The sequence below is a fragment of the Osmia lignaria genome, chromosome 7 (assembly GCF_051020975.1).
Source record: "Osmia lignaria lignaria isolate PbOS001 chromosome 7, iyOsmLign1, whole genome shotgun sequence".
Classification (NCBI taxonomy): Eukaryota; Metazoa; Arthropoda; class Insecta; order Hymenoptera; family Megachilidae; genus Osmia; species Osmia lignaria.
Genome location: NC_135038.1, coordinates 8137034 through 8152416, shown reverse-complemented (window position 1 = coordinate 8152416; position 15383 = coordinate 8137034). Strand labels below are relative to the sequence as shown.

Genomic DNA, 15383 nt, shown 5'->3' with positions numbered 1-15383 from the left:
CGGAGACGAGAAAGCGAGGGTGGAAAGAGCGAGTAGAAGCGGTGAACGAAGAGAGAAAGAGAGCGCGATCCGCCCCTCGGAGCTTGATATTTAAATCTCCCCTTTTCTAATTTCTCCCCTCTCGCCGCGCCTGGCCCCCCTTAGCCCGCCTCTGCTACTCCGTTCCGCTTGCCCACCCTCTTTCATCCACCCCACACCTAACCACCCTCGAGATACCCACCGCCACCCACTCCCCATTTCCAAGCGGCTCCGCCAGCACCGGCCGCCATCATGAAAATATTAAGAACTCGGGAAAATGGCCGCCCCCACTCGCGAGCTAAGGAAAAGCTTCGTTCCATCGTCTCGCACCCTTCTTCTTCTTCTTCTTCTTCTTCTTCTTCTTCCTACTCTCCTTCTCTCACTCTTTCTGCGCTTCTCTTCAACCTTCTGTCTCAGCGTCTCCTCATCCCCTCTGTCTTTCGCCGCTTTCCGACACCGGCAACTTGGTTCTTGCACACCTACGGAGTTACAGGACGCCACCGCTGGGCACAGGGGTTGATACTGCCACCGGCACTAGGGGTGGGAGTGCACCCTGCCTCCGCGAAGGGGCTGCAGCCAGACTTTCCGTGCAGAAACTCGTTTTCTCGCCGGCAACTTCCTTCAGCCATCCACCACCATCGCCTTCTTCTTCTTCTTCTTCTTCTTCATTTCGGCTTTGTAAATATTCGAGGCCGTCTTGATTTCATCGTTTTTCGGATAGCAACGAGTTATTGCAAAATCCTTGATGCTCCAATTTGAAAAATCTTTTTCTTTAATTTTTGAAATTAAATTCGATAGAAAAAAATGACATTTAACGACAGAAACAGCTGGAGTACAAGAGACGGAACGATAGAGACAGGTTTCTCGACTTTCTCCGAAAGGCAAACGCGGCTAGCGTGGTTCGGATGAATGGAGTATGAGTTTGTCCCACATTCGGGCTTCCTCCGTGCTCCCGGCTTCCGGCTGAACGGGGCTCGGGGGTGTGTGAGTATGTGCGTACACGCGTACGTTTACCCGTCTACGGATTACCTCGAGAGAGAAAGCTGGAACACGTGGCGCAGCCGGTGCGTATACGCGCGCTCACCGAGATTAACGAAAGCAGTCGAATTAGTATACGCGATCTCGTAACCGCTAAATCATTTTTTCATTTATCTTTGATCATTAACGTTCGCACGGGTGGAGGGGGGGGATGGTACTCGTTACTCTTCCATTACCAGCTACGTGATTCTAATCGGATTTCGGTTCCAAAAACTTTGCCCGGCGTTTCTCGAAGGGGCTAAACAAACAATCCTGTTCGCCGTTAAATCGTCAACTGCTCAGCCAATATCGTCGCAAACTCGCGACTTAATCCCGTCCTCCTAAGACGCCGGGATTACCAGCGATTGGACTGGCAAAGAATCTTACTCGTTCGGGAAGCAAGTCCAATCTCTTAGAAATCCGCAGCCGATCCCTTTCAGCCGTTGCCGTGCCGGGTAATACGTCTTCGTCAACGACGCCATCTTGGCCAGCTACGAGGGGTCGAGAGGGGGTTGAGAGGTGGCTAGGAAGCGGGAGGGGGTGGCTGGAAGCGATTAAGAAAATGAAGATAGATACTGCAGGATAAAGGAGCTCGGAGGAAGGCAGCCGTGACGACGGTGATGAGGAGAGAAGACTGCGGAACGGGTTCGAGCTGGCCCGGCTGGCTCCGACGATCAGCAAGAAATAGCTCAGAAGAGGACTTGATCGCGCGGAAGATTTCCAGCACGCCGCTGTGTAATCGCTCGGCACCGCCGCGATCAATTTCGTCCCTTCTTCGAAGCGAACTTTAGCCCATGCCGCGGTCGCCGATAAAATACTGGAGACGATCGCTCGTCCTTGAAATACGAACCGTGTTTCGCTAGACCGGTGTCTGATATTCCTTTAAACACCGAATCGATTTCGTTGTCTACCGCGAACGCACGATTCCCAGACGCAGTCTAAAGCGGATGGAAGAAAGCGAGTTCCGGTACTGCTCGTTGGGAAATATGCTTGCCTTGCAATTCATCTTTTTATGGGCCACTTAAGTGGAGTAACCATAGCGACGGACCCGGTATCAGGGACAATCGTAAAATTAAGTAACGAGAAGATAAGAAAATATCATCTTGCCACGCTTCCTAACCGCCCAACTTTGCCTTCCCGATTTCTCTCCTCGTCGCACCCCCGCTGAGCAACAGCGGCGTTTCTCTTTCTTTGTGCTCGCGATGCTAGCTGGAAGAGTCGGAAGAGCAGCCTTCGGGCGGTTAGCGAAGCGGTTGCTGTAGATGCTAACACTCGTAGACTGGCAAAGTGGTTCGAGCTTCCGAAGGGCCGCTATGGGTAGGGGTAGGATGGTGGTGGATGAGACGGTTGTCGGGGTAGAAGAGAACCGGCAGGGGCAAAAATGGATAAAGTTTCGTCCAATCCTCTTCAGCCTAGAGCACGCCACACCGGAGAATTTTCAGATAAACGAGGCCATTTTCTTCGGAATTATGTCCGCCATCAGCAGCGAAGACGTTTCATGATCTCGCAAGGGGTTTCCCGTTAGAAAAACTATCGTTTACTTCAATGATCATCGATCCACGTGTTTCTGTAAAATCGCCGGTTCTAATGTCGCTGGTACGGTGAACCGTAATCGTGCTCTTTATTCGTAAACGAAGCAGAAGAGATCACCTGTACGTTTATTCAGCATCAAATTCGATAAATGGGTCGTCTGACGACTGAAGCGTACTCAGGGTAGAAGAGAAAGAGAGGGACTTTGGGTCGGCTGCATTATCGCCGTTAACGTTCGACATTAATGTTTTTGTCGGCGGTTTGCGGCCGGGTAGTAAACAAGTGATACACCCTCTTAACCCACCCCTCGTGTTCGTTCAGACAGGGATGCAGCTCAGCCACCCTTCCGTCCCCTTTCCTCACGCCCCCGCAAAGCCTCTCATCCTTCTCGTTCCGCTTGCTTTCCCTCTCCAACCCGATTCGCCGTCTCCGTTTCGCTCTCAGCCACTCGTGTTACTTGGCTGAAACGCGAACGTACGCGTTACTCTGCTTCGTGGCTGGCTGTACACCCCTGTAACGTAATCGTTTCCACTCCAAAAAGAGGCAAAGAGAAAGGTGGCGAGCGGACACGCATCTACACGTGTGCGCTAATGACCTCTTCAAAAATGTCGCCTCTTAAAACGAGGCTCCGTCGGATCGCTTAACGCTCTCGAGAGGCCGTCGTCGTCGTTGTCGTGAACCTTACGCGAGACCAGTATTTACGTCGGCAGTCCACTTTCCCAAAGGGTTGAGAAATTTTCTTCCAACGGAGTAACGGGAAACTCGCGCGCCACCTGAAACGCTGCGAAAATGACACGCGTCTGATGACGTGCGACTATCGCGTTGCACTTGCAACTTTATTTTCAACTCCCGGTTGAAATTCTCTGTCGAAACGTTCGAGCGTTCTTTTCGTAGCTATACTCAAGATAAGAAGGGGATGTTAGCACGGGGAAACGATCGCCGTAGATGGAAAGGTTGGAAAGCCGATCACGAATTTCGGTAAATCGAGAAAGCGGGTGGCCGAGCACGAAACGGTAGTTTCTCGAAAAGTTTTATGGGCCGAATTTTGAAAGTTCCCTGTAATGGCGGCGTACTGGGGGCGTCGAAGGGGGCGGGTGCTGGTCTCGCGGAGTTTAAGAGGGTAGTTCGCGTGGCCGTAAATTTTCTCCCGGTCCCGACGGCGGGGAGGGTTACTGGGGGTGGAGGAGGGGGTGGAGTTAAGGGCCGCGGGCAAACGCGAACGCTCGCCTCCGCCACATATCTTTCCACCATCTTCTATCAATAATTCCCTCGTGAAACTTACCGCGAACTTGTGCACCGCGATAATGCAGCAAGGGCGGGCTGAAAAATTGCCGTCGAGATAAATTCGCTGTAGAACTTTCCTGTCAGAGAGCTTCTACACGCTGGACTTTGTCTACGAGTAGAAATTCTCCGCAGGAATGAAAAATGAAAGGGGGTGAGATTAGGATCGAGCCGCAAATCAGAGCGATTTCTGAAAGGGTTTCGCGTCCACGTCGGACGTGGTTTGGAGTCACAAAGTCGGCCGTCTCTCGCAACCCCTTTCTGGACGCCAGCAAAACACACAAGACCCCTTCTTCTTCGCGGTGCATGTACTTACTAAGTCGAGGACACTCGTCTACTCGGTGCAACCCCCTCCCCGCTGCTAGAGGTAGTAGCCTCTTTCGCGCGGCAGCCACGACGGCGGACGTAGTATGCAGATTCGTGAAATAAATGCTCGAAAGTTTCACTATAACTCTGCGCGCAAAATCTCCAGCTCGTCCTGCTATCCCCTCTTTCCTTACCCAACCCCCGTTCCGCCTGTTTCCCCGTGGCCTAAAGTAGAGCCATCTCCCTTCTTGCCGCCCCTTCAGGACGCCACTAGCATCCGCATTATTTAGTGCTTCCGCATAGTCCGCGGAAAATGGCCAGGAAAGCTACCGGAAAAACCCTACGTTGCCTCGTCCGAGGGCAAGATGGCTTCCACCGTGGAATACATTTGTCTGTTGTGTAAAATTTAACGTTTCTTTTATTCATCTTGCTCTATTACGCGTTTCCCTGATCGAGGATTTATATTACGGAAGCTGAAGGCAGGCGGAGAAATTATACAGCTTAATTAGTTGAATATTCATCAGCGGTAAGGGATGATTCGAGTCTTAAAAATCACGTTGAATTAGACAGGATCGGTGACAGAGAAAAAAAGCAGATCGCTATTCATACGGTACAGTGATTGTCAGAAAAAACCACGACAAAAAAACTCGGCTCTGTGTTTTTCACCCCTCGGGTCGAGAACCGCTCATCCCCCGTGAAATCAGAGCGGAAAAAATCACCGGATTGACTCACTCGACGCCCTGCTTTTTCTCGCCTGCTTCGCGCATTTTTTTTCTCCCTTCTCTTTTTCTCGCCCCGTGAGCCCTTCGATAAACGCGGCCAATAAAAATAACGAGCGGCCACCCGCACCTACACGCCACCTCCTTCTACCGGTGGTGCTCATTCGCTCGTCGAGCGGGGGTGGTGTTCGCGGCACGAAACGGGGAAGGAGGTTGTTGCTTGTAACCACAAGCCGCCAACGAGAGAATACGGGACTCTGCCGTGTATCCTGTATCCTTTTGCGTCCCCTTTCTCCCATCCTACTCTCCGTCGAAGCGTTTTTCGCGTTTTCCCTTATCGAGAAAAATTGACAACGCGAAGGATCTCCGACAAATATTAAAATTCTTTTCGCTTTATAACGCACGATCGTTCACGGAATCATTGTTGACATATTGACTGTAGAAATAACCATGCATGCTACGTCATACAATAATTCGGATTATTAAGAGCATTAAGGATTAATTCCCGAATCCGATAATGCAATTTGCCATTTCGAATTACCGGTGCAATTCAATGCCACTCTATTTTATACATATATATCGAGAAATCATCGTCCGGTTTTTATTTCCAATTCGATTTGCCGCAGGTACCGGCGACAAATTTCGGAAAGGCTATCGCGATGAAGTTGCCGTATCCACGGCGGCAAACTTTTCGTGCGGAAACGTACACAATAACGTGTTCTCTCGCGCGCACACATTGCAAGTGCATGTGCAACGACGTGCCGGCCAGTGGTGTGTGTACGGCTCGTGGAACCGAGGGTTTGCACTCACGTTTGGTCTCAACCCTTTCTCTGTGCGCGTGTACGCCCGCTCCTTTCCATAGATGTCGCAGCCATCTAATCCCGGCGAGATTAAGATAACCCCGAAAAATGTTCAGCTAAGTCGCCAACTTTGTCTGCAAGGCGCGCTTAAAACGTGAGAATCCAGCCTGTTCCCCGTGCGAACGTGTCCCGTACCCGTTTTGGATTTATATCCGATGCCCGGATCGCTCGTTTCCCTTTCTCTCCGTTCGTAGCCACCTAATTTTTCACCCAACTATACAAGGTGAACAGGTAAAAAATTGCCCTAATATGCGACGCGTAGGAACGAGAGAAAAGCAAAGAGCGAGAGGATGCGAAAGCCTGACGACATGGAGGAGCGGAGGAAGGGAAAGTGGCGGTACGTAGGGTTGACGTCGATGTGCGTAATACCGATGCCATCAGGGCAACGTATCATTGGACTGGATGCAATGAAATTACATCTCCGCAGCGTCTTGCTACTCGACTAGATTGGTGTACATCGCGGGAAATGTGTCGCAGGTCGGTTTGCTGCGTGGATAGATTACAGAAGGCTGTCTCGAGTAACGCAATCTCGAGGATCGATTAAACGGCAAGGTTTCTTCGTTCATTTCTCTGTTCTTTAGATTTTTTAAATAAAGATTCACGGGCTGCCTCTCATAATTGTTCCGAGAGAATAATAAGGGAATCGTTTGAAAAAAGTCCTCGGTGTATATACGTTTTCACAGAGTTACTGAACGTTCCAGGTAAATTCATTCAGTCGAGGATACGCGAAAACGTTGGAAACTTACAGTTCATTTGTCAAGTGACTCGTGACGCTGCGGTTCGTTGATAATTTCATCAACAATAGCCTGTTCATCCATAGGGATGCGTTGCTATCGATCGAATCACCATGCTTGTCCACCATAATGCTCCCGCGTTCTCTCCCGTAACTTTAATTATATCCATCGTTCGCTCGATATTACCCCTCAGTCAATTAACCGCTAAGAAAAATCTTACCCGACGTTACTCGGACATAAACGCGACGCTTGCGATCACGCGCTAACCATACGTGATTACACTGAATTTAGCTGGATGATTTTTCATGAATTCATTGAATACCTTTAGTAATTCATGCTATTTTACTGTGGGATAGATTATGCTTCTCGCGTGACTTACCACTTTGTCACTCAACATCTGTAGTCGCGCTAGTCATTCGATAAGAAGGATCAAAGGGTAGTTCCATATCCAATGAGAGTTTCCAGGACGGGATGAATCGGTGAAGGAAAAAGTGTGCTCGGTACGGGCCGTAACCTCCTCAGAGGGCGAAACCCTCGTCGACATATGTCGCGGTAAAAAATGGTCTCGGAAAAGGGACAGCAGGGGCCACCGCAAGGGCCGGACAAGTAATAAAGTAATTTTATGAAGTGGTCGGCGACGTCCGCTCGCAACGTTGGGGCTCGGGCCGAGTGAAAAATTGCCTCGGACTCGTCGCGTCTCCGTGCCACTGGGAATATCGTGACTAAACCGCCCTTTAAGTGAAAACATACTGTCTTCGTTGCTACTGTACAAAAAGCACCGGCCCCGAAGAGGGTTCCTACCCTTGACCCACGGTATACCCGTTACCCTCTGCTGGACCACCGAAAATTCTCCTACTTGATACAATTCCCCGGATGTGAATTTAGAAAGCTGCCCTGGGCCAAGCGTTGCGATTATTTCTTCCGAGCTGGGATTTTTACGTTTCGCCATAAAAGCGTCCCCGTTTCTCGTCCCATCGGAACTGGATAAACGTGTAATTATTTTATATTCACGAGGGTAAACATTATACAAAGTGCTTTCGTTTAAGATGATTAACATATGAATTTTCATAGAAGCTATAATGTATTTGTTGCAACGAGATCATAATAAAATGATGTGGATTATTTATTATAGCTCCTTGAAAGTTTTTAGAATTATAAAAATCAAATCACAATTGATCCTCAAGTTTCCTCTACGTTTACTTCCATGAACAAACCATCACTACCATCTCGTATAATTTAAAATTTGTTGCAAATTATTTGACCACGTACCATAGTTTATAATTCCGCGCCCACGGAATGCTCGGACGAGGAAAATTTACGAGACTGTTGTAAAACGAAAGCATAGAAAGGCAGACACTTATCGACATGATTCGCGGAATAAATTTGTGGAAAACTCTGCTGGTAGCCGGAGTTCCACCGGCTACGAGCAAGTAATATCGTAGAAATAACTTGTCGGCGTAGGTGGAATCTGAGCGGGAAAGGAAAGGAAGCAAGGGAGGAGATGGAGGGGTCCAGAGGCGGTCTGGTCTGCGTGGGCGATATAATAAATTAGAAAAAGCCACGGGCTACCCCGTCTTGGCCCGAACCCGCCACCCTTGGCGCGGTAACTTTGCCGGCTATTAGATTACGAGGAGCATCTGCAGAATCTCGGTTCGTGGCCGTTAATTTTCGTTAAAAAGCAAACGCTAGGCAAAAGACCCGCTGTCTCCTACGTTCGCCCTCCTCTTTTCTAGTTGCCACCCTCTCGCCGCCTCAGTCAAGGGGCTGGTGCAGTCCTCGAGATAAGTAAGTACGGTTTTACATGGTTAGCCGAACATTAACGCGGTCTTCCAGACTTCCATGAAGATTTAACGCCGCGACGCTTATTCCCCGCGAGTGTCGCGCCACGCTACAGACTCACCCCCTTTCTATTTACAGAGGATATTTCATTTCGTGGTTTACTCTTAGAATATCGGGACATCGATACTCCAGCAACGCGTGCTATAACGTACAAGAATTTACTGCTTGATCGTTTTGGGAAAATTTATCGCGAACCAAGGGGTTGATCAGGGTTTCAGGTGCAATTTCGATATCGATTTGAAAATATATAATTGGATAGGATGTATGTGTGGTTATTAATAGGTCCAAAATTATTGTTTATTATATTTTTTCTTAGGGTAGGTTTTGAATGTTTCTCAGAGGGTTGAAAAAATACGAGTTGGTCGTGTAGGGTAGCACTGTTACCACAAAGTGCGCCACCCTGACGGTAGATGGCAACAGCAGGGTTGTTCTACCCTCGGTGGTTCGCATCCCGGCTATATTGAAATTTATTGAACTCTACATAGAAGATTAGACTGTCTTGAACAATTTACACTTTTCGATATCGAGCACATATATTATTTTTCCTTGATTGTTAATTTGTATACACTATTTTTACAGAAAAATTCGAGCTTATCCACCGTGCAGATTTCATTAGGATTGTTTTAACGGTGTTTTAAATTTATCAGCCAATTTCCACGGAACTTTACGACCGCTCGTGTTTTACCCTCTTCACTGGCAAAGTGCCGTCCACCCTTTATCTTCCGCCTTTCTTTCCACAGTTTTTATCTTTCCTCCTCGCAACTTCGCTTTAACGAAAAGCGTTTAATAGCGAAAGAAATTAGAAAGCAGCTGCGTTAAAAAACCGTTGTCTGAATTTTTCAGAGGCCTCGAGAAACCTCGTCCCCGTAAAGTGTTACGAAAACGTGACAAGAGAGGGAAGAAATAATTTTTGTGGAATCTTGAACCTAGCCAAACACTTTTTCGGAAAAAAAATCTCAGGAATTTAAAACGAGATGAAAGTTTGAGCTTTTATACTCTGGTGTAAGTTTGTCGGTGTTGGTTGGTTGACTGTCGGCACGTGGCACGCTTCGCCACCCCAGATTTCCTCTGGTCGGCCCACGTGTACTCGTGTGTATGTGTGCGGGCTCGTTCCCGGCTCTCTCGTTTTTTTCCCTCATCCCCCGGCTCGTGATCCTCCAGGGGAGGGTACTTTTTCTAACAGGTGGTGGCCCACAGCGGTGCAGTTTTTTTTCTCCCTGTTTCTTTCGCGTTCCACCCTGTCTGTTTCTTTTTTTTCTTTTTTTTTTTTTTACAGGTGCACCCATTATCCCCGGTTCCGCTTTCGCATCGGTGTCCTATTCATTCACCGCAGACCAGAGTGGCCACTTGCTCGACGCTTTTTCACTTAATTAGAGGTCATAAACTGCTGCCCCGTTCGCTTTGCGCGGACACGGGAAAAAAAGAGAGAAAGAAAGATAGCAGGGGAAAATGCCGGGAACGGTGTCTTTTTCCTTTCACGCTCCGCAAATTGCTTCGCAGCGCCGCTATTTTTTCCCTCCGCCAACCCTCGTAGCTCTCTTTGTCTCCTCGTTGGACGGTTTTACACATTCAGGACATTACACGGGGTGAAGAGTTAATTAGCGTGCAGTGAAAACGAGCCGAGATACTTGGCTGTATAATTTGCGTCACCGAAACGGTCCTACGTTTTCTTCGACCGTAATGTTGATCTTCGAATTGGAATGATAATTGGAACGAAAGAGATTTAAAATTCTACATACGTCTATACGGTTCAGTGTACCGTCAAGTTTTTCTTTTTCTATCAGTCGGCAGGATTTACGGAAGAAATTTTAATCGAATACCCGCGGCAAAGTTGGCAAAGCACCTTCTTTACCTCTCAAACAAAGTCGAACGATTACTACAAACGTTAGAAGCCCGGCGATTTCTTCTTTTAACGTCGGGTCGAGGGTGAAAAAGGAGCAGCCAGAGAACGAATCCCATTAGATTGAAACTGCAAAGGAGATTGCAGTTGCCTGGGCAAAATGAAATCTCAGCCGCGAAGTTTTTCCGCGGGGCGAGAAACCGCGGTAAAACTTCTCCTTTTCTTCTGTTTCTTTTCTCGCGCTCTCTCCGCCGTCCGGCCAATGAGATCAACGGAAACTTTTCACTTTTCTCGCTGCATTGGCCCCCTGGTGGAACCGGAAATCTTTTCGCCGTGCCGCGTGCGATAGTTCTAGCTCCTCTCCCCATCCTGAAATTTCCTTTTGCAACGGCGGAAAAAGACGCGGGCATAGAAGGGAGAACGGAGGGAAAAGTTCTTTCTTTTTCGTGGGTACTTTTCTTTAACGGCGTCCGACGGAAAAGCCAAGGATGGAGAGAGTTAGTCCGCGGACAGGGTGGGGGGAGTTTGAAAGGAAAAGAAGCAGGAGGGAGGTAAGGAGAATCCATCCCCCTCGGCTTCTCTGAAAAAGGGGTGGCCGGGTCGCTGGACCAACGGTGGGGGTAAGACTGGTGGTTGGCGCCCCTTAACTACCCCTTACGAGGCAAATCAATAAAAATACGAAAGTGTTTCTTCGGGTACTGGCCAACTGTCGGCTGAAATGTGCGTCTGCGAAGCCAGCACGAAACTGTTTAAAAATTTCAGAAAAGAGGATAAGGAAATGCTCTGGGAAAACGCATAGCGACATGCATTTTCAGGGAAAACAAAACAACAAGAAAGATTACAATTTTTCATCTTTATTTAATCTTTTATTTACAACAATGTCGCAGAATGTTATTTCTCTACGTAGTTGCAAATTAACGCGCATGGTCTTCTTGAACGTAGAGCATAGCATCGCGTTCCTGCCGCGCTTACAAGTGTGATGGCATGTGTTTTGCGCCGCTGGCGGCACTTGAACCTTGTCGCGTCCCTCGAACTAGCCTCACCTCGTTCCTGGATCGTGGCAAAGTGCCTTCGAGAGTCGAGGGTGCTCGTAAGGCAAAGCGCTCCTCGAAGAAGCTGGCAAATGTTTGACCGACGCTTCACGCCTATAACGCAAACGTTTCAAACCCGCCAAACATTTTTTATTCCCTTCTAAAGAAGCATTAATTATTCACATCGTTAGGCAGAAACTTTTTCCGAAAAATCAGCATTGTTCCCTTGCACGTAGAACATTGTTACAACATCGTATTCGTCAATGTCTGATCATACGCTGTCCCTTTTCACTTAACTTCATCAAAGCGAGTACAAAGGTACCTCCTTTGACTACGAAAGCTTTATATAATTTGATAATGAGAGAAGTTTGTTGCGATAAGCGTACATAAGGAATAAATTTCAGTATATCGAGTCTTTACATCATCGTGTAGAAACCCTATTAAAGGGCTCCAGGGTTGTTTTCCTACATGTAGAACGTAGCTACGCACTGTTCGTCAATGTCTGACTATACACTGCCTTATTCTACTTGACTTTCTCAGAATGAATATATAAGAATTTTGTTTGTCCATGAAAGATGGAAAAAAATGTTTGTTGTAAGAAATAATAAGGAATAAATATTTTGGTATCGAGTCGAGTAGGGTAATCGAGGTGTGCACCCGTCCCTTTCTCCGGGCGGCTGAGTCGAAGGAAAAATCCACCCCTTCTCGATAGAGCGGCAGAGATAGCCGAGGGTGAATCTTAAAATACAACCCCTTCGAAGACTGGCTGGCATCCCCCGCTTCTTTTACCCTCGTTCCTTCGCGCCCCTCCCACACCCCCGCGATCCGGCAAATCATCCGGGGCTACGTTCTTTTGTTCCTTCTTCGTGCCGCGAAAGATTTTCTTCGGTATGGAAGGGAACGGTCGCGGTACTCGAGGAGCTTCGTGAACGCCTGTTTAAAACCCTCGAGCGTCGCTTATAAATACTGCGTTAAAATGCAAAGCAAGGATACCGGCCAGGCTAACGGTTGTCGTTTGTTTCGATCGTTTCCAGCGTCGAGCGAAGCTGAAAAAGGGAGAAAACAAGGTGTTACGTTTAATGCAATCGACATCTTGCTATTACAATGTTGCTCGACGCTAAAACAACAGGTTGTAACGTTCCGACAATAACAAATAATGATATACGCGGAAAAGTTAATAAAAGGATATCAAAACATTTGAAAATGGAAAAATCTGAGGGAAGTTTGTTCTACGGTAAAGAAAATTGAAAGGTTCGCGTTGGAAAAAGAAAAGAGGAAGAAGTTGCAAGAACTTTGAGCAATGGTTCACGTAGGTCAACAGGGATTATTGTCGAGAGTCGCCGCGAGATGGTCGATCGACCGAGAGTTGACTCGGCGTCGCATTAAAGAAGCAGAATAAAAGGGATGGCGAGAAAGCTGGTTAGGGGTAAAAATCCTAAGACCCTTTGTCTCGGTGACGCCATTTTATCATTCTTCGCCCCCGTAGCGAACGAAAACGCACCCCTCGTCGCTCGACATATTTCAAGTGACAAAAAGCGTCCCTCTTCCAAGTACCGAGATTCATCCCCTTTCGCACCCCCTGACCGTTTCTTCGATATGCAGTTGTGTTTCTAACTTTAATTACCCTTATCCGCCAACAAAAAATACCTCCCCCGCCGGTTGGCTGGCTCGCGGACGAATCGGTACGATTAAGGCTCTTCAGTGGAATTCGTAGGCAGTTTTTTCGAGGAAAAGTCTGAAACGATTCTTCCAGGCTATGCGAGCTATAACTATCGGGAAATTAAACGATAACGATGTTAGTACGAGCAAATCTCGTGGCAGGGTTTCTCTAATCGGAAACTCAATATGGAAACTTGGTTTGGTACTTTGCTTGCTCGCGGAAAGACGCTGAATTCGATTTCGGCTTGTTTGCACGATCGAATGTAATGGAACACATTTTCCGGCCGCGTTTTAACTTGCCTTCAATTTCAAAAATTTACTTGACAACATTTTTTGCAACGATCCTTGTAAAGCAATTTCATTAGTATCTATAATTTTTTCAAATAACAAAACTTTCTTGGCGAAACATAAACCAATTGCTTGAGCTGTTTATAGAATCGATGAAAGAAGAAAAGAAAACTGTGAAAGGAGGCATTTCTTTTGTTACTATTCCTTCATTATCAACGCGTCTATCAAGGATCGAGGTCCTTTTCCGTATGACATAGTCGCGTTGGGAAACAATCTTGCTTCTGTCGCGCACATTGCGGGTATTAAGCAACCTATCGGCCATGTTATTCGTCTTTCATTCGTAGCCGAAAACCGAGGGTGAGGCGGGTAGACAGAGTTCTCGAGGGTGGGTTGACGTCAGAAAAACCACCCCCGTCCAATTGAGCCACCCTTCCTTCCCCCGAGTTTTCTTCCATCCCCTTTCGCCATTGCGGACCACTGGCAGCCAGTCGACGAGGGGATTGCTTGGAAAAAGAAACTCCGAAGTAAAATGGCCGTGGCAGATTCCTTTTATCCTTCTTTCCATTTCTCGTCTCGTCGTTACTTCGCCGCCGAGCCCCGTCGACTTGCCTCGTTTTTCTTCTCTGCCTCTCTTATCAGCCTCGAAGGACAGGCGAGTCACTTTGTTCTCATGTTTTGCTGTAAAACAAAACCGTACAAATAGAAGACAATCGATCGTCGTCGTAATTTTTAGACAACCCCCTTTCGCACGAGAAATGTTATGTTTAAAGGAGAAGTCTGTAATCTAACGTTTCAACCTTGGTTACTTTCGGGATCTGTTTAGTCTCGGGGAAACACGTGCGAGCATAGTCGAGAAGAACAAACAAGTTTTGAAACTGAGAACTTTGGAACACTTTGCAAGCCATATAAACGATTTTATCCTGTGAATTTATGATGACTTTTCGTTCGAGAAGGAGTATCTGGAAAAATGAGACTAGAACGGGGGAAAACTTTTGTTCCGGGCTTGATTTAAAATCGCGATATTCGAGATAGAGCTTCATCAGAGAGTAGCCCTTTTCGAAAGTTCCGTTTTACTTGCAGATTAACGAAGCTTTGGCGAAACTTGCAGTTTTAATTTCGTTTTAATCACTCGTTCGAGCCGGGAAAAATCCTCGATTATAGGATTCGGATGATAAACGAGAAAAAATCGTGAACGAAACGAGTTGCAAGTCACACTATCAAAACATTATGAGAAAAGGCAGCATTGTTATGGCAATAATGGTAGTTGTTAACTATGCTTCCAGTGTTTCGACAATCTTAGCAACGACACGCTGGAATCAAAGCGATTCCGAAGGGAACTTAAAGCGGCGCTGCCTTGGGATGAAACTTTAAAGTCGATCGCGCGTGCAACTAGACGGTACAGTTTCCTCGCAAATTTTTCTTTTTCGGACACTTGTCACTGAACTGCACAAATTTCGATTGATCTTCAAAGAGAAACAACCCCGAACCAAAAAGTATCCACGTGTTTCGATTTTTCATGAATTTCCCATTGAACACGCTGACTGCCACGGTGGTCACCAAAACAAAACACTCAAAAAACGAAAAAGAATCTCACTAAACCTATCTGTTAACACCGTGGCAGACGACGTATGAAGAAATCCTCCCAGCTGGCTATTACAATTAAAACGCACTATTCTCAGCCGAAACTGTTCCGCCGGAAAAGATGTTCTTTCCCAGATTCCATCCGCGTAGAATGAAGGAAAGCACAGAAATCGTAGGTGAAATCTGGAAGTGGTTGTTCGCCCGTGTCCAGCAAGCCGTTTAACTCGGTTTCGTGTCGGAGATCGCGCTGGCCAACCCCCACCCTTACGAAGGGACCCTTTGATCGGCGCGAAAAAATCCAGAAACCCGTTCCTCAAAAGTGACCCTACCTGGCGTGTGCGTAGCCTTTGTAGAAGGATCGAACATGTGAGGGGAGGAGAAGAGTATAAGAGAATGGTGAACGAAGGAAAGAGAGAGAAAGAGAGAGAGAGAGAGAGAGAAGTAGAGGAACAGCTTCCAAACGGCCCTTTCCACATTAGCATAACCCTTGCGAGAGCTGTCCACGTGTGCACCGGTATGCCAGGGGGCTTCGAGAACTGGTCAGGTAAGTTTTTTCGCACTTTTTAATTCCCGATGACCAGATGCCCGTGCTGGCCTGGCGGCTTGCGTAAAGGGGAGATCTGACCTCAATGAGAGATGACCTCCCCTCTAGACCGACCGGATGACCCCATAAAAATTGC

General features: G+C 47.4%; 1 long non-coding RNA gene across 1 annotated transcript in view; it reads left to right on the top strand.

Annotated features, from left to right (window-relative positions):
* Positions 1–3793: 3793 nt before the first annotated feature.
* Positions 3794–15383, top strand: part of LOC117604499 (uncharacterized) — a 38319-nt gene continuing 26729 nt past the window's right edge. Inside the window, exon 1 of the long non-coding RNA XR_013062358.1 lies at positions 3794–15247. This is a non-coding gene — a long non-coding RNA (uncharacterized LOC117604499). The remainder of the gene's footprint in view (positions 15248–15383) is intronic.